Genomic DNA, 20,601 nt, shown 5'->3' with positions numbered 1-20,601 from the left:
CATATCAAATAATAGTAATTGAGCTTGATAAGAGAACAGTTTGCCTTTTTGTTGTTACTGGCAGGGGAAAGTAGGACAAAGTGCACCTCGTGCGGAGTTCATTAGCATGGCAAATCGTGTTAAAGGGCACATTTCCATGTGTTTCAGCACAGCGGATTTAACCCACTGCCTCCTGGAGATAAAGCCTGTGTGAAACCACAGCCATTGAGTCTGCAACGTTTGTTGTTTGTATTATTGTTGATGCTCCTTCTTTGGAAAAGCTGAGCAATGTAATAATATAAAGCAGGGGTTCTCAACTCCAGTGCTCAAGAGATTTCAGGATACCCCCGCTTCAGCACAGGTGGCTCAGTCGAAGACCTTTAAGTCAAAATGAGACATTTTTTTCAAGTGAAACCAATCTGCAATAACCTGGCAACATACATATTACAGTCAGTCCTCGGTTATCCAACACAATGCGTTACTCAAAATGGCGTTGGATAGCGAAACGTCTTAAAGCGAAACATGTTTTCCCATAGGAACACTGTTTAAATGGAAGGTTCCGTTCCTGGAGGCATTTTTAACACTAAAATACACCAAATATTTTACGCAGGCAATAAGATATGCAGCACACAAATAAATTATATAGTGTATATACTGTATTATATATATAATATAACATAATATATAATAATATATAGTATAATATAATATTATATACACATAAACAACTTTGCAAAGCGTCGTAAGAGCGTTGGATAAGCCGTTTTGGCGTTGTAAAAATGAATATAGGTATGCATTGCAAAGCGTTGGATAAGCCATGCGTGGTAAAACGAAGCGTTGTAAAACGAGGACTGCCTGTAATTCCTGATAAACAGGGTTACCAGCCGTGACACACCACTCCTAATTCAGTGGGACTTCCGGGTCACCATATTTTCTACCAGCTTTTATAAGTTAGGCGTAAGGCCGGAACAGACACCAGAGAGGTCTCCATCTGTCAACCTGAACAAAGAAAAAACCTGGCGCCAAATAGTCAGTGGAATGTCCTGTACTCCTCATGGGATCCGCACACTTGCTCCACAAACCATGTAATGAGAAAAACACAAACAAACACAAATCATAGCGCAACACTGTAGGGTAGGCAGTATAGACACTAATATACACACAAACGATAAGAGTCCTAGCGACAATTAAAACACTATTTATTAAAAGGAACTATGCCATGAAAGGCATTGACAAATACAAAGAACCGCAGGTCATCTGGGATAGAAAAATTGGAGCCCTACTTACAGACAGCAAGGCATAAAACCGCATTGGTAGGAACAAGTCCTAAGCACAGATGGTCTCCCTGCCGGGTGATGCCTCTGCTCCGCTGCGACTTCAGCTCCAAACCGCCCTTGTGATGTTAGCCGGAACAGCTCCGGCCGTGGAGGCTGGTGTGCGGGGTCCACAGCTCTGCACCGCGTGTGGCCACACGCCTCACTTCCTCCTCCGGCACAACAGGAAATCTCTGCGCGCCCGCGCGCGATAGTACCCGTGGCCTTAAAGGGACAGCTGGTGAGCTGGATGCCAAGGTTGCCACTGGAAAACAGGGCTCCAATGCCAAATGTCCATAAACGTCCAGTGCCAGACAAACAGTGGCTGTGCCACTCGCCCTACGCGTTTCGTAGATGTCACTCTACTTCCTCAGGGGTTTGTATTCAAAGCATCAGAGCAGGTATATGCAAACACGTGGCGTTTCAGGACAGACACGTCCTCTCCTCAGACCATACACCTCTCTCTCCATACATACTCACACTGTGTTTTACACTTTAGCGCTAGATCACAATTTTTCTTTTACCACAACTGTCAACCTGCTACGTTTATTGTTTTTTATGTGTCCCATGACAGGACATGAATGCTCACACGTGTTGGTGGACCCAAATACTGTATAGATAACATCTTTGCAGCACACTGGTGCCGTGCAGGACCTGGTCAACTTTTCCAGAGTTGGGGAATACTTTCTTTCATTATGTTTTTAATTAGGCCCTCATCCTATGCTTGCACATTAATGAGCTCTTCCTCAAGTCTTCTTCTCTATCCCAAGTTTCTCAAACACAATTGCACACTTACCAAAACCAATGACATTTAATAGGATTGGTGAGTAATGCATTTAAGGGCTTCAGGTCATTTAGTGAAGAAAGTCCCTTTCCAGTCAGCTCTTTCCGCACTGTAAGCATGTCCAAGTGATCTGATGTATTGTACTCTGCTTGCCGGGCATCCCAGGTCTTGGTCAGTGACTCCTTAACCCTTTGAGTGCTTGAGGGGTCTTGGTGCCTGAGTGCCATGCATATTCTTCAAAGTACAGGTCTCCTCTAGGACGGGTACAAAGTAGCGCTCTACTCACAAGTTCACAATGCAATTCTTCATTTAGGAGTGGCTCAGTGAGTAAAGACACTGATTGGCACCGAGTGTGAAGCAGGGGAACCTGGGAGAAGGAGCGACTCAGTGAGTAAAGACACTGACTGGCACTGAGTGTGAAGCAGGGGAACCTGGGAGAAGGAGCGTCTCAGTGAGTAAAGACACTGACTGGCACCGAGTGTGAAGCAGGGGACCTGGGAGAAGGAGCGGCTCAGTGTGTAAAGACACTGACTGGCACTGAGTGTGAAGCAGGGGAACCTGGGAGAAGGAGCGGCTCAGTGAGTAAAGACACTGACTGGCACAGAGTGTGAAGCAGGGGAACCTGGGAGAAGGAGCGCCTCAGTGAGTAAAGACACTGACTGGCACCGAGTGTGAAGCAGGGGAACCTGGGAGAAAGAGCGGCTCAGTGAGTAAAGACACTGACTGGCACTGAGTGTGAAGCAGGGAACCTGGGAGAAGGAGCGGCTCAGTGAGTAAAGACACTGACTGGCACTGAGTGTGAGGCAGGGGAACCTGGGAGAAGGAGCTGCTCAGTGAGTAAAGACACTGACTGGCACTGAGTGTGAAGCAGGGGAACCTGGGAGAAGGAGCGTCTCAGTGAGTAAAGACACTGACTGGCACCGAGTGTGAAGCAGGGGAACCTGGTTCAATTCCCGGTGTCGGCTCCTTGTGACCTTGGGCAAGTCACTCTATATCCCTGTGCCTCAGGCACCAGAAAATAGATTGTAAGCTCCACGGGCAGGGACCTGTGCCTGCAAAATGTCTCTGTAAAGCGCGACGTAAAACTAGCAGCGCTATACAAGAACATGCTATTATTATTTATTATTATTTATTGTGACAGCCAAGAACAGAGGAGGAGGGACGTTTCAGGTCCGATACGGACCTTTCATCAGGTACATAGTAACACACACAGCACACACATTTTAACACCAGAACCTCCCAGAACAAGGAATGCCAATTAATTGTAAAACACCAGCATATATGCCATAAAGCCACTCCGGCACAGTGTGATAAGGTTCGGAGATAACAGAAAAATCCCACGATAACGATATCGATACGTTTATTGCGATAAATCGGTATTTAAATCGTGATAAATGTTGTATTTGGAAAAAAGCCCGAAAATGTTCTAGTAAAATCGAAATAAAGTGTTGAAAATAAAAGCATTTTCTTTAGATTTACTGGAACACCGTGTCCTTCTTTTCCAGGCCCTTCCCGTGTCTGCTAGTCACCTTTTCTCACTTACACTGCTCCCATCACCCGAACATACTCCTCATCCACCCACCCATCACCCCGTTACTCTCACCCTTAGATACTCCCCCCATTTAAAAACACCTTTTATTTATAACATGTTAAAAATACAAACAATATGTTTTATATGTTTTTTAACATGTTCTAAATTAAATGTGTTAAGTGGGGGGAGTATCTAAGGGTGAGAGTGATGGGATAATGGGGGGGGGGGGTGTTAGGGCGTTGGGAGCAGAGTGAGAAAAGGTGCAGTGCAGACATGGGAAGGGTTTTGTGAATGAAGGGATTAACCCTTTTGTTACAAGAGGGTTTTGAATGAAATTTCCCTGCCATGCCCTGCTGCCTCTTTGGTAGGCCGTTCTGACATCAGTGCGCTAGTCATGTGATATACCGAGGCGTACGGACATCTTACTAGCGCCTCCGAGAGGCTCTGTTCCAGACGGAGAATAAGCAAGATAGTAATGAGTGTTTAGAAAACAGTGCCATACTCAAACAGCCTATAATATACCAAAATAGCAAGTACAGGGCTTATATATCTTTATTTGAGCTAGAATCAGCTAATAGAAGACCACTATTCAGCAATATAGTGATTAGACTCTATGGGAGTAGAGAAATAAACAGCCACGCTAGGCAACTGTGGCAATAGCAAGGATACTTACTGGAGTCGCCTGGTGATCCTTAGCATTTGTTGTGTAACTGGCTATATTTTATAGGAGAAAAAGGGGGACGATAGACAGCACTCTGATGATGTTAAATTAATGCAATTGCAGGGTGCACGGAACCAAAGGGGACCCTTATTCCCCTGTATAATACTAACAAATCTCCGTAAGTACCAGCACTCACTGTCTAATGGCTAAATGATGAAAACAGTTGTAATGCAGAATAAACATTTAATAATAAAACAAACCAGAAATAAATCAAATGTGTTTGCAGAAACCAGTATCACAAATGGGCATGTCACAAAGTGAGGGGTGGGGGGGACAAAAAGGAAAAGGGGGAAAAAACATGAAACACAAGGAATATACACAAAAAATGGAGAACGGCAAGTATGCTAGGGGGGCTATCTTTGGTCCAGGTGAATGTGTCCGATATAGAGGAGAGTAACACTACCCCAGATAATACTAACAACCCTAACCCCCAGGTTTCTTTTTTAGAATTACAACGGGGGAGGGGTGGACGAAGTGGGGGCCCAAGAGGAAGGGGCGAAAAACCAGAAGAGGCAAGGGAAAAACTAAGGGACAGAGAAGTCTGGGGTTACAGGGGGAGAGGGAGGAATTGGCGGAGACGCTATCGCCAACCCCAATGAAAAATCAGAGTGAATTACAAGTAATTAATCTTACTAACTTAACTCTTACATCAGTACAAGAACAAGTCCTTAGAAAATGTCTATCTTTCACTCCCTCCTGTAATTTTGACACATTCACCTGGACCAAAGATATGAATCTCTTTGGCCGTAAATTGGCTCTGAAAAAAATCCATAAAAGAAGGGAATTATCCACCCTACCTCAGGAATTTTTAGAGCTAACTGACGATCAGGATCGTGAATACTTAAACACCTTAATATCCTTAGAAGAGGAAACTAACAAACCTCCAGGCCTCGGCCCTTTCACTACCCTCAAACCCAAGAGTAAATTTTCACCATCAATAAGTACAGATACAAACATCAACATGTTTCTCAAATTAGTTACTAAAGACTTTCAAACAATGTCTAAAAGAGGGGGACAAGAAAACCTCACACAAAATGAAAAATGTGCCCTGAAGGAACTAGCAGAATTAAAAGGGATTATAATTAAACCCGCTGACAAAGGGGGGAATATCGTAATCTTGGAAGAAGACAAGTATGTCTTAGAAAATGTTAGGCTATTAAGTGATAAAAAATGTTACGAAGTTCTACCACATGATCCTACAGTTACATATTTCCAAAACCTGAGGAAGATCTTACAGAAAGGTTTGGATAATCAAGTAATCTCGTCACATGAATTTAAATACATGTTGGTTGACAAACCTAAAATAGCCACATTGTATAGTATTCCCAAGTTACATAAGAACGCAAAGAACCCCCCTGGAAGACCAATCGTCTCCGGTATTGATTCTCTCAATGAACATGCCAGTAGCTACCTGGACGAGGTTTTAAGACCTTATGTGACCAGTCTACCTTCCCACACAATAGACGCAACAGACATCTTAAGGAAAATAGATGGTATACAGATATCCCAAAACACATTTTTGGCATCATTAGATGTGGAATCTCTGTATACCAGCATACAACATCAGGTGGGAATTGGATCAGTGTCACACTTCTTGAGAGCTCGAAGCTCTGAGTGTTTAAAACATAACGAATTCATCATTGAGCTTCTTAATTATGTCCTGAAACATAATTATTTTCTGTTCAAGGGCATTTTCTACCACCAACTTCAAGGTACGGCGATGGGCACCACATGTGCCCCTACATATGCCAACATTTACCTTGGTTGGTGGGAGGAGACGAAAGTCTTTACCCAGTAGATGAACATACATACACAGCACGTCGAATTGTGGTCTCACTACATTGACGACGTGGTGTGTCTGTGGAATGTGACAGTGGCGGAATTTAACAATTTTGTGGCGGCCTTGAATCAGAATAATCACAATCTACGTCTCACGAGTGAGATAAACCAGGACAGAATTACCTTTCTGGACCTGGAAATTTTCAAGGATGAGACAGGGGCTTTACAATCTACGGTCCACACCAAAGTCACAGCTACAAATAATTTGTTATTATTTACTAGCCACCATCCCAGACCACAGATAGAGGGTATCCCTGTGGGACAATTTTTAAGAGCTAAAATAAACTGTTCAACTAATAGTGATTTTGAGATCCAATGCAACATCATGAGTCAAAAGTTTATCAATAGGGGTTACAGTAAAAGCTGTATTAATAAAGCGTACAAACGTGCTAAGTATTCAGACCGCAATATGCGGCTGTATGGGAAAAAACAACTGGAAAATGAATTAAGTACACTAAGAATAATCGGCACATATAGCAAGCAGTGGAGGGAGATAAAAGGAATAATTAACAAACATTGGCACATCCTGTTGGAGGATGAGATTTATAGGACAGTGCTTTCCGACACCCCCTCCATCACCTACAGGAGATCTAAGAACCTGTCTGATACTCTTGTACATAGCCATTACAAAACACCGACAAGTACAACCTGGCTTTCAAACACTACAAAGGGTACCTTCAAATGCGGGGCATGTAAAGCCTGCAGCTTTATTAACCCCCAGAAAACGTTTAGAAATTCCAATGGGTCCAAAACATATACTATTAAGGAATTCTTTAATTGTAAAACATCTGCAGTTATTTATTTGGCGACTTGTAAATGCGGCATGATGTATGTTGGCAAGACGTCACGCCAACTACGCCGCCGAATTCTTGAACATGCCAGCACCATTAGGAATAAAGTTGACACACCGTTGGCACGACATGTTAATTTGATACACCAAGGGGACATTACATCAGTCCTCTTTCAAGGTATAGAACATATATCACTTGGGCTCCGAGGAGGTGATATTGACAATGCCTTATTAAGAAAAGAGGCAAGGTGGATTTTCATTTTAGGAACACAATCCCCACATGGGTTAAATGAAGATTTTAACTTTTGTGCATTTCTATGACAATATTCCACCATTTGTGTCATTAAGCATTAAGCTTTCCATGAGAAATCAGGACAGGATTAACACCACTCTATATTTACCATGGGGTTAATTTTCACTGCCTACTGGAATATATGCATTATGCACATGATACATTGACTTATCATCTGATCATGCCAACATGAAGTGTCAATTAATCACATTCCTATAAATAAACAGCAGTCTTTGTGTGTGTAATATATAGTTTATTTTAACCCCTACTGTATTGTATTTTATATGAGGTCTCCTTGGAAATAAGCAACTGCATAGCATTGAAGCAGCAGGGACCGTTCTGACTGGTAGGAGGGTTCACTCCCACCAAACCACGTCATCGGATCACCATGGCAACTGCAGGGTATAAGAAGCAGGTCAGTTCAGGGTGCCTCCTCCCCCCGAAGAAGTTCCCATGCTTTGGAACGAAACGCGCGTCAGGATGACGTCATAGCGACGTTCAGTGTACCACAAACTCACAGGAGTTTGTCCTCCGGTCAGCTAGACTAGCAACTTGGCAGTTTAAACTTTGATGTGGGCCACAGATGTGGATCCCACTAGCAAGTGACAGGGAAGATTAGATTCATCTAACCCATGTTGCTTACGGTTTAACACGAGTGGATGCAGTGTTATCAACACACTACAGGAAGTGTTTGCTGGGATTATAGCGTTTGGGTCAATGTAAGTAGCCTGGGGGTTTGATTATGCCCGGCTGGTACACCACACTGGCCATTAAGGTTGTGTACTTACTGACACTTACTGCATACCCACGCTAATCCCCATCGTTGGTTTACAAGGGTGGGGTTTTTTTCTCCTGCTGGGGGATGCAACTGACTTCATTTGTGCAGGCACCAATGCTATGTGTAAAACACTGACATTGTTACACAGTGCCCAAAGTTTTCAGTGCTCCTCTCTGTGTACCACTGCACCTCATGGCACTTTAGGATTAACACTTTGTGTACTACTATCCTGAGGGAATGCACAAAGTGTCCATTTTTTGAGCTATCAGGTTCAAGTGCGATGTGTTTTATATTTGTATCTGACTGCAAGTCCAGTCTAGCTTATATGGCTATTTAAAGGTGATTACCACTGCCATCTGACCATTAAGATAGATCCACACCTAGGATCTCTCAAGTACACTGTTTAGGTTTTAAACTTTTTTCTATGTTTACCTTAATAAATATTAATAAAACTTTATTATTTTCATATTAGTAGAGGGTTCTGGTCTCTTTCCCCTCCCTATACACGTATATTAACCCTGATAGCACCTCTCTAGTAAGTAACTTTGATTTGAGCTGAGCAGGATTTTCCCCTTCCCCATTTCCCCTCCAATTATCTATGAATTCAACTTGATATTAGATTGTTTCGAAATTAGCAGCTTGAGTTTAACCAGCTCTAACAGCTACAGGCATAATATACCAACATCTATAACAAATGGGGATTACAATTTAATTACTTTTCCTCGGTTTAATCACATTTTTTTTGTGCTTATTCACTGTATATAATATTATCACCTATGTTTGTGTTTTATGAAAAATTCTGATTATATTTTAACACATGCCTAATAAAGGTTAAATATTAATAACCTCATCAATACAAAGATCCACAGAAAACATCAACAGAGATCTTTGTTCTTTTGTAATTTATCTCTATAAAATTCCTGATTTGCACCACCACTACAATTGAAAATAATACATGACTTGCTGAGTTAGGAGAGTTTCTGGAAAATAAATATATTCTTTGGTAGTGAAAGGATTAACAAAACATCAGAGGAGAAAGGATTAGGAGGTATGGGGCAGAGGGGTTAAGGAGAAAGGTGAACAATTTTGTTGTGGGTGGCTGTTGAGTCTCAGGGGAGAGGAAGAGTTTTCAGTGTGGGAGGAAGAGTCCCGGGGGGGGAGAAAGAACGGGGTATAATAGTCCCAGGGAAGATGGGGTTAAGGTTCCTGGGGGAGGGGGGGGGAGATGGGGAGGTAAGAGGGGCTTAAGAATCCCAGGGAAGAGGGGGAGGAAAGGGCTGTGAGTCCCATGGGGAGGAAGGGTTTGCAACCCACAGGGAGGGTGCATGAAGGAGCTAAGAACTAGAGATGAGGGAGTGTGACTTGTCATGCTGCATTCCTGATCTCTCTCTCATGCTGTCTCAGGACATGGAGCTGTCAGACGCTTCTCCCCCTCCCTCCCTGCAGAGAGTAGCATGAGAGCAGCGTGTCTGAGTCTGCAGCTCCAGTCTCTGACAGCACAGCAAGTTCAAATATTCTCATATCCGCCCACCCCTCCACACACACACACACACACTCACTCCGGCACCATGGTAACACCGCGATCACAACTCCTCTCCCACATGTTATCGCGCAACCCTACACTGTGGCCATAAGCCTGTCACGGAGACCAGCACCTGTAACACGTTTGACCTCCTGGGATCATTCACTAGGCAAAACAAGGTAGTGGAATAAAATGAGGTTGATTCGGGTGAAACCCGCGTACACACAATAGATATACAAAATACAGAAGGAATACACACTTACTGGGGGTCTGCGGGTGAAAACTAGCCTCAAATAGGTGCAGGGCGCCTGCTTCAGAAGGCTTGCCCTGATCGGGACCTAGTCCCGAACTTCCTGGTTCTCTTTTCGGGGAGACTACCCAACCGTGACCGCTATGTTCTATTCTCAGAATTTGGTCCTCGCGCCTGACTTGGTCCCTGCAGGGCAGGCTTTCCTAGCTCCAAAAATGAAGCCGGTTGGTCTGCTATTCACAACAGAACAACTTTGAAACGCCCGCCACTGCTTCACCGACTCAAGCCACTAGATGGGCTGGTTCTCTGATCGGGCAGCCTCCTTACATAGACCCCTCTGTTCTATTTTTAACACGGAGAGCAGGCTAGCGACCCATCAGAGAACAGATCCTAACTCAGCCAGCCAATCAGAATGGGGGATCGCCTGGCGGCTGGCGTCAGTGGAGGGGGTGTGTCGAGTCGGCTCAGAAAGTCAGGTGAGTGGGGAAATATGAATTGGCCAATGGGAATCGCGCCTACGTCCAGCGGCTTCTCCCAGCCAACCCATTGCCTCCCACTGGGCAGGCTCCACCAGGTCTGGCAGTCCAAGTACATTCCCTGCGGGAGAATTCCTTTCTCTCTGACTTTGGCACTCTGCACTACCCCGCTTACCAAACTGTCCTGGCACCTCTGGACTTCCCTTCTCCCCTTTGATCTACGGAATCTATGCAGACATCCCGGCACCTATGTAGATGCCCGGGCTGACTGCATAGAGTGATCTAGTGATGGACTTTCTAAAAGATTGCAACCTTCCTAAACCAAACAAAGCAGCTTTGGAAAAATTAAATATGAGCTAGAACTAGCAATTAAAAATCTCAAAATCCCCTGATGGGTATACTGGGTTATACTAGAAGTAATTCTTCCACACTTGGTGAATTTGTTTCACTTTGAGGCCTGGTGCAACGATCTCCCAGCCTGGATGCTAGAAGGAACTAAAACTCTCATACCTAAGGAAGGGGGAAATGTGTTGAACTGGGGAATTATAGCCCCATATTACTGCTAAGCGTGGATGTTAAGCTGCTTGCAAAAGTGTTCGCTGGTGGATTGAAAGATATCTCAGTTGGTCCACCACCAGGCTGGCATTATCCCGAACAGACAAGTGCCAGACAATGTCCGAAGAATTGTAAACCTAATCCCCCACTCCCAGAGGTAAAAGTCTCCGATGATGCTCCTCCTGCTAGATGTTGAGAGAGCCTTTGACAGGGTGGATTGGATGTACATATTCACAACATTGAAAGCATTTGGATTTAATAAACAAACCGTGCCATTCTCCTTCAGTAACTGTAAAGAATCTTAGGTTTCACCTCTAGTGTTCTCCCAATCAAAAATGGAACGAGATAGGGTTGTTTGCACTGTCCAAGGAACAGCGGTAAGAAACAACCCAGAATTTACAGTAGTAAGAGTTAAGAATCAGGACTACAAAATCAGTCTGTTTGCAGACGACATATTAATGACATTAGCTAAACTTTTAATCTCCCTATCAAACCTTTATAACCTTTAAGTTAAATCACTGACTTTAGAACTGCTCTCAAGATTTAAAGTCAGCCCCAGCAAAGCAGAAGCACTGAGCATCTCTCTCAGCAGACACAGCTACATTCATTTCTCTCCATTTTGGACCCAAAGTGCTTGATTTATCTTGGGGTATTACAGCTCCTTAAAGGACGCTATACTCCATAAATTACCCCTACATTTTTCAGCCATTAAAAAAAAAAAAAAAAAAAAAAATCTAGAGACTTGGGACAAATACAGTATTCCATATGCTGGATTGATAGAATCGATGCAACCACAATGACTTTATTCTCCAAAATAATGTACCTCTTCTTGCGATCACTCCCAATGTCAGTCCCATTAAAAGAAATAGAGGACTGAGACTTCCGGTGACGTCGACTGACATGGACGGCTAGCTTGGGAGCTCAGCAGACTCTCCCGCATAATTATCAACTTTAGCACCCTTCCGCTTAAAAATCCACCTCAATTTCTACATCCCTAAGAAGGGCACGATCGCCAGCATGTCAAGGCAAACGAAGAAGCCGGCAACACAGTCGATCGCGAAGATATTCTCACCGCAGCAGAAAAGCCCTGAAACGCAGCCAGGGATCCAAGATGGCGGAGGCGCACGCGGAGACCACGCTCCACAGAGCAAAGCGGCTCGGCCCAGAGAAGCCTCAGCACAAGAACAGCCGATTACCAGAGCGTTCATGGAGGAGTTGATGGCGCTACAACATACAAAGCTACATGCCTCCCTCCAGGTTGAGATCAAAACGGCCGTCCACGACCTGACCCAACAAATAAATGGCTTAACCGACAAAACAGCAAAGCTGGAGGGCGAAATGGAGAAGTGCCAGCGGCGCCAGTCGGCAGCGGAGAGGGAGATCCTCCTACTCCGGGAAGAAATCGGCCTAATCAGGGAAGCGCAGGAGGACCAGGAGAACAGAGACAGGAGGCAAAACCTCCGCATCCGCAACGTCCCCGAAACGGTTCTCCCTGGCCTCCTCCGCCCCTACCTAGTGGACCTCTTTGGGTCAATATGTGACTCCCTCCAGAATCGCGACCTGGAAATAGACAGAGCCCACAGGGCCCTGGGGCCCAGATCGGAGGACCCGAACAGACGGCGGGACGTAATTGTGCGCCTGCACAGTTATACTACTAAAGAAAAAATACTGATGGCAAGTAGAAGGAAAGAGGAACTTACCTTCCAAAACGAACAAATCCAAATCTTCTCTGACTTATCCAAAATAACAGTGCTGAGAAGAAAAGAGATGAAGCCCCTGACGACCTTTCTGCGGGAGAACGAGATTAGGTACCGTTGGGGGTTCCCCTTTAAACTCACCGCGAGCAACAAAGGTAAATATCTCACCATAAGATTCCCGGAAGACATGTCCCAGTATGTCCGAGCCTTGGGTCTAACACCGCCAGCTGCCTGGATAACGGACCAGCCCCACGCCTCAGCCCAGCACGAGGAGGAGGGAGATGCTAACACCGAGCCAGGACAGAGAGAGGCCCCGACCAACACGAGGAGGCCCAGACGGTGAGGAGATTGATGCTGCACACGACTCGGCTCCAAACACCCAGAGGAGGTCAGTCAGCGATGATGCGGGCAGCGGCAACTCACCATGCTGACTCCAGAGGAATGGGCGCCGCTCGTGGAAGAAGACGCCTACGGAAGCCCGTGGGTCACCGGCAGCAGCCCAGCAGTTCTAAAGCGGCTTGAATGTTTGCCGCAGTTTCTCAAGTTTTTCAGTTGGTGTTTGTGTGGAGGCAGCCCGCCCGGCTGGGTTCTCCAGGGCTGGGGGGCCCGGGCGCTGGGGGGGCGGGGGGAGGGGGGTGGAGGCGAGACCCTCTGAAGTCCAGTCAAGTCGACTAACTGTAAGTACTTTTCCCCCCGGACCCTCTCCCCCTTCTGGGAAGGAACCCTGCCCCCAACGAGAGGGGAGCGGAGGCAGCGGTACGATCCAGGTCCCTGAAAATACACCCCCCCCCCTGTCCCGCACCACCCCCCTGTCCCACACCACCCCTACCTCCCACCTAAACGACTACCATCTAAGAGCAGAGATAACCCCCCCCCCCCCCCCCGGAACCATTGAACAAGCAGCCTTGGCTACCATAATAAGAGGCCCACTATCCGAGTTCCCTCGTCCCCCCCCCTCCCCGCTCCCCCCCCCTCCCCCGCTGCCCCCCCTCCCCGCTCCCCCCCCCCGCTCCCCCCCCCCCCGCTCCCCCCCCTCCCCGCTCCTCCCCCCCCCCCCGCTCCCCCCCCCCCCCACACCGCCCGCTCCCCCCCCCCCCCCCCACACACCCCCCACACACCGCCGCTCCCCCCCGCCCCCCACACACCGCCGCTCCCCCCCCCCCCACACCGCCGCTCCCCCCCCCACACCGCCGCTCCCCCCCCCCCCCATGAACATACCACCACCCTACCCCGTTTCGCCCCGCCATGCCTTGCCCTGCACCTGCCGGGACTTCCTGACACATCAGACCCGCCCACAATGGACCTTGGTGCCCACTTTTGGGCCAATCGGACACACGCGAGAAGCTCCCAGAGGGAAGGTTAAGCAACGCATAGTGAGCCGGAGATAAGCACTTCAACATAACACTGTGTTGCAAGGTTTCTTGAAAGTGTTGGTACTGTATGTTGGTACTAAATGAAAATAACTAAGTGATATGTCCCCGATGAACCCCCCCCCCCCCACCCCCCTTCCCCTACTTCTCATCTCTCTTCCTTGCCCCTCCCCCCTCCCCTTTATCCCCCCCACCCCACCCCTTTACCCCCCCCACCCCACTACGTGTCCCCCTATTCCCCCCCCCCCCCTTTCCTGACATACATCAAATCACTATAGGCGTAACATGTTAATCACAAGGTTGGAGGAAACGTAGTAATCCAACCCAAGGTATAAGGAGTAACTAAAAACTCCTATGTTAAACTGTTGCAATGTTCGTTAAAAAATATTGGTACTGATTGATCGTTCTTTATGAAAACAACAGAGAGATATGCTTCCCCTTGCCCACCCGCGCTCCCCCCCTCCCCTAACCTAACCCCAAGGTTTAAAGAGTAACTAAACTTTTATGACACAATGTTACAAAGTTTTCTTGAAAGTGTTGGTACTGTATGTTGGCACTAAATGAGAATAACTAAGTGATATGCTCCCCTTGACCACCCACCTCCCCCCCCCCCCGTTCCCCTCCCCTGCCCTCCGCCCCCCCTCCTTGCCCCTCCCCCCTACCCCTCTCCCCCTCCCCAATATGGGACCCCCTACCCCCGCCCCCCCTTCTCTTGCTAATCACTAAATCGCCATAGCAAAACATACTAATCAAAAGCTAAGAGAAAACGCAGTAACCCAATCCTAAGGTACAAGGAGTAATTAAAAACTCCTATATTATACTGTTACAATGTTCGCTAAAAATGTTGGTATTGAATGATCGTTCTGGTGAAAACAACTGAGAGATATACTCCCCTTGCCCACCCGCTCCCTCCCCTATTCCCCACTCCCCCCCCTCCCTTCCCCCCCCCACTCCCCCCCCCTCCCCTTCCCCCCACTCCCCCCTCCCCTTCCCCCCACCCCTTCCCCCCACTCCCCCCCCCACTCCCCCTCCCCCACTCCCCCCCCTCCCACTCCCCCCCTCCCCCCCCTCCCACTCCCCCTCCCCCCTTCCCTTCCTCCCTCCTCTCCCCCCTCTCCCCCCTCCCCCCCCTCCCCCCTCCCTCTTCCTCCCTCCTCTCCCCCCCCTCCCCCCCTCCCCCCCCCCTCCCCCCCTTTCCCCCCTCTCCCATCTCCCCCCCCTCTTCCCCCCCCCTCCCTTCCTCCCTCCCCTCCCCCCCTCCCCCCCCCTCTCCCCCTCCTCTCCCCCTCCTCCCCCCCTCCTCTCCCCCCTCCTCTCCCCCCTCCTACCCCCTGCCCACTCCCCCTTCCCCCCACATTCCCCGCCTCCCCCGCTCCGTCCACTCCCCCTCCCCCGCCAACCCTCCCTGACAAGAACCTATAGATAGGGTAAGATGTATATAGTTCTGGAGAGTCTGCGCCCCGGGCTTGTCTGTTCCCTCGGTTCAGAGGTCAGCGGATCTCTCCCATTGGGCCTTTTGCCCACATGCCGGCCATCACAACCGGCAGTAAACTAAGGGGTCCACTTCAGGCCCTCCTTCCACCCTATCTCTCCCTGGCGACCCTGTCCCGCCAGGTCTTTCCCCCAACCCCTCCCCCCCCCCCCAGCTCCCTCTGGCGTCCCTTATGTGTCTCACCACCCTTTCCCTGGTACGAGGCCTAACAAACCGCCTTATGCACGACAGATCAGGCGTAAGAGTTTAGAGGCCCAAGAAAAATCTCTTGACATGGAATCCCAAGAGCTCCGGAGCCCAGGGCCCCGAAGGAAAACAAATAACAATAATGTCCTCCATTAAATTGATCTCAATAAATGCCAAGGGGCTTAATTCCCCGAAAAAAAGGAAACTAGTTCTGAAAGACCTGAAAAAATCCAAAGGAGACATCATCCTTATTCAGGAGACCCATTTTAACTCCCCAACTCCCCCAACACTTTTAAAAGCATGTTCCCACAGGCATACTTCGCCTCGTCCCGAGTAAAAAGCGAGGAGTAGCCATCCTCATGAGAGGAGGGACACCATTTGCCCTCACAAAGACCCAGTCAGACCCAGATGGCCGATTCCTAATAGTCCAGGGTACGCTTGCTGGCACACCAATCACACTGGTGAATATCTATGCCCCCAATGACAATCAAGTCCCTTTCCTCAGAAAACTCCTGGAATCCCTAGAGCAACAATCCTTGGGGTCTCTCATCATAGCGGGGATTTCAATATGGTAGCCTCCCACACGCTAGATAAGTCAAACCCCCCTAGCAATGCCCAACCGCCCCCCCAAGCTAGGTACGTCTCACAGACACAAAAGAAAGCTAAAGAATTTAGGACATCATGGTGGAATTCTCGCTGGTTGACATCTGGAGGGCCCAGCACCAGGGTCAGAGGGACTATACCTTCTTCTCTTCCCCTCATCAGTCTTACTCGAGAATTGACTATTTCCTGGGTACAAGAAACGTTTTCCAGGCCTCCGCCCAGACAAGCATAGGATCAATCACCTGGTCGGACCACGCACCCATAAATCTAACTCTAACCGTCCCCTTTGTCAAAAACACGCAATATAAATGGAAGCTAAATGATTCCATGTTCAACTGCCCAGACACAGAGGCAACTATACGTGAGAAACTATCACTATATTTCCAGCAAAACATAGGGTCTGTCTCCACCCCAGCCATGCTCTGGGAGGCTCATAAAGCCACAATAAGAGGAGATCTAATCTCAATAGCCACATACAAGAAAAGGACCAAATCCAAACACCAGAAAGATCTGACAGAAAAAATCGCACAACTGGAACAACAGCAACAAAGCCACAACATCAAAAAAGGTACTAAAAAACCTAAACCTAGCTAGAGCGGCCCCTCAAACAGTCCCAATTAGAAGACGTCGAAAAGGCCCTTAGATGGACTAGACAAAAATATTTTGATAAAGGCAACAAAGCAGATAGAATGCTGGCCGCCAAACTAAGAGGGAACTAGGGTCAAATCCCAGATAACTCGAATTAAGACAAGAAAGGGACAGATTACATTCGCAGAAAAAGAAATAGCGCAGGAATTTGCGGATTACTACTCCGATTTATATAACCTCCACCCCCCAGGCCGAGACCCAGTGAGCCTTGAAACAATTATTAGCTACTTAGAGCAGTGCTCCTTCCAACACTAACTCGGGAGGAATTAGAAACACTCAACGGAGAAATAACACAGAGGAGCTAAGTCTAGCTATAAGCTCGCTCAAACCATCCAAGGCCCCTGGTCCAGATGGGTTCTCCAACTCTTATTACAAAATGTTTAGACATACCCTATCGCCCCACCTCCTCACATGTTTAATTCCTTCTTACAAGGTGAACCAATCCCAGCCACCATCACAGCGGCAAATCTCGCCATAATACACAAGGAGGGCAGAGATCCACTCGTCTGTGGAAACTACAGACCCATTTCCCTATTAAACACAGACCTCAAAATCTACAGCAAGATCTTAGCAAACAGGTTAAACCCTATTCTCCCTAGACTTATAAATGTAGATCAAGTGGGTTTTGTGTCCGGAAGACAGGCCTCCGACAATACCCGCAAAATTATTGATATAATCGACCACGTGCATCTCACAGGTTCGAAAGCAATGATTCTAAGCTTAGATGCCGAAAAGGCATTCGACAGAATCAAATGGACTTTCCTGGATCAAACTATGAGGAGGTTTGGCTTCAGTGGCCCATATCTAGAGGGAGTGAGAGCCCTCTATCACAACCCCACAGCCCACATAAAAATGCCAGGGGGCCCCTCAAACCCAATACAAATTAGGAACGGGACCAGACAAGGCTGTCCACTCTCCCCCCTATTATTTGCCCTAACTATAGAACCCCTTGCAGCCACAATCAGAAGCGAAAAAAGCATAAGGGGCATACCAATCGCGGAAAGGGAGCACAAAATCTCCCTATTTGCGGATGACGTGATCTTGACGCTCACAGACCCCCATAACTCTCTCCCTAACCTCCAAAGAGTCCTAACCCAATTTGGAGTAGTCTCAGACTATAAAGTCAATATAGACAAGTCGGAGGCTTTAAATCTATCCCTGCCCGACCAAATATGGAAGCTTATTCAAGCTAATTATAAATATAAATGGAGCTCTAGTTGCATAAAATATTTAGGAGTCAAAATCTCCAATTCCTATAACAAACTCTACCAACATAATTACCCCCCCTTATTTGACCAAATCAGGAAAGACCTAGAAGCCTGGAGAAAGCACCAAATATCATGGTTTGGAAGGATAGTGTCTATAAAAATGAATATCCTGCCCAGGCTACTCTACCACTTCCAAACCCTCCCAATCTTAATTCCACAAGCAGAATTAAAAAATCTCCAATCCCAAATCTTCCAATTTATATGGAATGATAAAAAGCCCAGAGTCCCCAGATCAGTCTTGCTAGCGTCAAAGGGGAGAGGAGGTCTGGGGGTCCCTGATATAGTCAAGTATTACCAAGCGACACAGCTGAGGCAGGCTGTGCTGTGGAATAGTGACCCGGCCTTAGCTTCCTGGCTGGAAATAGAAACCTACTACGCGCGCCACAGTCCCCTTCAGGTGGCACTGTGGTCCCCTAACAACAGCAGGACTGGCCCTCAGAAATTTGATCTAGGAGCAATGAGATGCACGTGGAATATTTGGCTCAAAAGCAAAGGGAAGTATGGTCTGATAGCATCCCCTTCCCAGCTCACCCCACTCTTCGGGAACCCCATCTTCCCACCAGGGTGCTCCCCAAGACAATTCGACCAATTTCAGGGTCATAACATTAAGCTGGTTGCTGATCTGCTGCAGAAAGAGGAGATCTTGACTTATCAAGAGCTTAAACTCAAATACCAATTACATGACCTCCATCTATTCAAATACCTGCAAGTCCGTCACTTCCTACAAGCACTGTCCCCAGCAGCTAAATTCCCCCCCCTCACCAGGTTTGAATCTACTTGCATCAAAAACAGATACCAGAAAGGCCTGATATCCGAGATCTACAAGGGCATGGAGCTAGGATCCCGGGATCCCTCTCACCGGTACATGCAAAAATGGTCTGAGGACCTCCATATTGAAATAGACCAGGAAGACTGGGCGGAGATCTGGGAACACGCTAAAAAAACGTCAATATGTACAATAACAAAAGAGAACATCTATAAAATTATGTATCAGTGGTACCTGACTCCAGTCAGACTGAGCCAAATCTACCCCGGCGCATTAGACCTCTGCTGGCGGGGATGTGGTCAAAAGGGGGATATGGCCCATATTTGGTGGTCATGCCCAGAGATTCAGAAGTACTGGAATATGATCCAGACACTGGTGGAGGACACAACGGGACTCGCTCTCCCGGTTGACCCGCTGACCCTGGTGCTGGGCAAACCTATGGAGGATGTCCCCCCCCCGTTGTCCAGGCTCATCACGGCCATATTAACAGCAGCCAGATGCTCAATTGCAGCTGCCTGGAAGCATATCAAACCCCCCTCAAAGACGACGGTGATCAGGAGAATCAACGAAGTAATGTTAATGGAGAAGCTTACGGCCATGCTCCAGAAAAAGATACCCCAATTTCAGAATACATGGGAACCCTGGCTAGGGAGACAGAACTAGAGCAGTCCAGACTAAGGACGTCCTAAGACGGAAAAACATGCCTCATTTCCGAGCAGTAGACATAGATTCGGCCGCAGACCCCTCCTCCCCCCCCCCCCCCCACCATTACCTCCCCCCCCCAGATCTCCCACCCCCCCCTCTGTTAGTGCTCCCCACTTCCTTCCCTTCCACCTACCCACCTCCCTCCTCTTCCTCTCTCTTTCACTCCTTTCTTTCCTCTATTGGAAAACGAGAAAAAGACAATGGTCACGAAATACAACTATCTTGGGCTCAAGATAACACTGTTTGTAATACTTGTTTGAAAAATATGACCAATAAAAGAAATTGTTACAAAAAAAAAGAAATAGAGGACTGATTCATCGATTTTAAGATGTAAATTTCGTTTGGTCTTTGTCTAAAGTAGAAGTATTTTTAATATATTATTTACAGGTTTAGTGCACTGTTAAATGTAAAGGAATATTGTATTCAGTATTGAGGGAGAAGGAGGGGCTCAGTGACTGGCACTGAGTTTGAAGCAGGAGAAGCTGGTTCAATTCCCGGTGTCGGCTCCTTGTCACCTTGGGTAAGTCACTTTATCTCCCTGTGCCTCAGGCACCAAAAAAATCCCATATATTGTAAGTTCTACAGGGCAGGGACCTGTGTCTGCAAAATGTCTCTGTAAAGCGCTACGTAAAACTAGCAGCGCTATACAAGAACAGGCTATTATTATTATTGTGATCAGTGTAAACTGCTATTTTGTTGTCTTGTTGAAATGTTATATGTTTTGCTATGGAAAATGTAATAAAAAAAATTCAACGATAAAAAAAAAGAAGAAATAGAGGGAAGTTATTATGCTCTCTAGATGGGGAAACGCCTGAGTGTACAAAGAAACCTAGTTTACAAACTACGAGAAGGGGGGGGGGGGGGCCTGGCGGTTCCTTGCTCATCGGCCTACTGCAAAGCCGCCCAACTATCCCAGACCACTGTATGTGGCACCTATCGCTGTATGGTATGTGGCACCTATCGCTGTATGGTATGTGGCACCTATCGCTGTATGATATGATTTGAATCAAATAACACTAACTAAGACGATAAATGT

The 20,601-nt window shown here is 47.2% G+C and overlaps 1 protein-coding gene across 4 annotated transcripts in view; it reads left to right on the top strand.

Moving 5' to 3' along the window:
• The window catches only part of ASXL2 (ASXL transcriptional regulator 2), a 184,114-nt gene that overhangs the window by 128,528 nt on the left and 34,985 nt on the right, over nucleotides 1-20,601 (top strand). The window lies entirely within an intron of this gene.

This window comes from Ascaphus truei, chromosome 4, assembly GCF_040206685.1.
Source record: "Ascaphus truei isolate aAscTru1 chromosome 4, aAscTru1.hap1, whole genome shotgun sequence".
NCBI lineage: Eukaryota > Metazoa > Chordata > Amphibia > Anura > Ascaphidae > Ascaphus > Ascaphus truei.
This window is presented reverse-complemented; position numbering and strand designations above follow the sequence as displayed.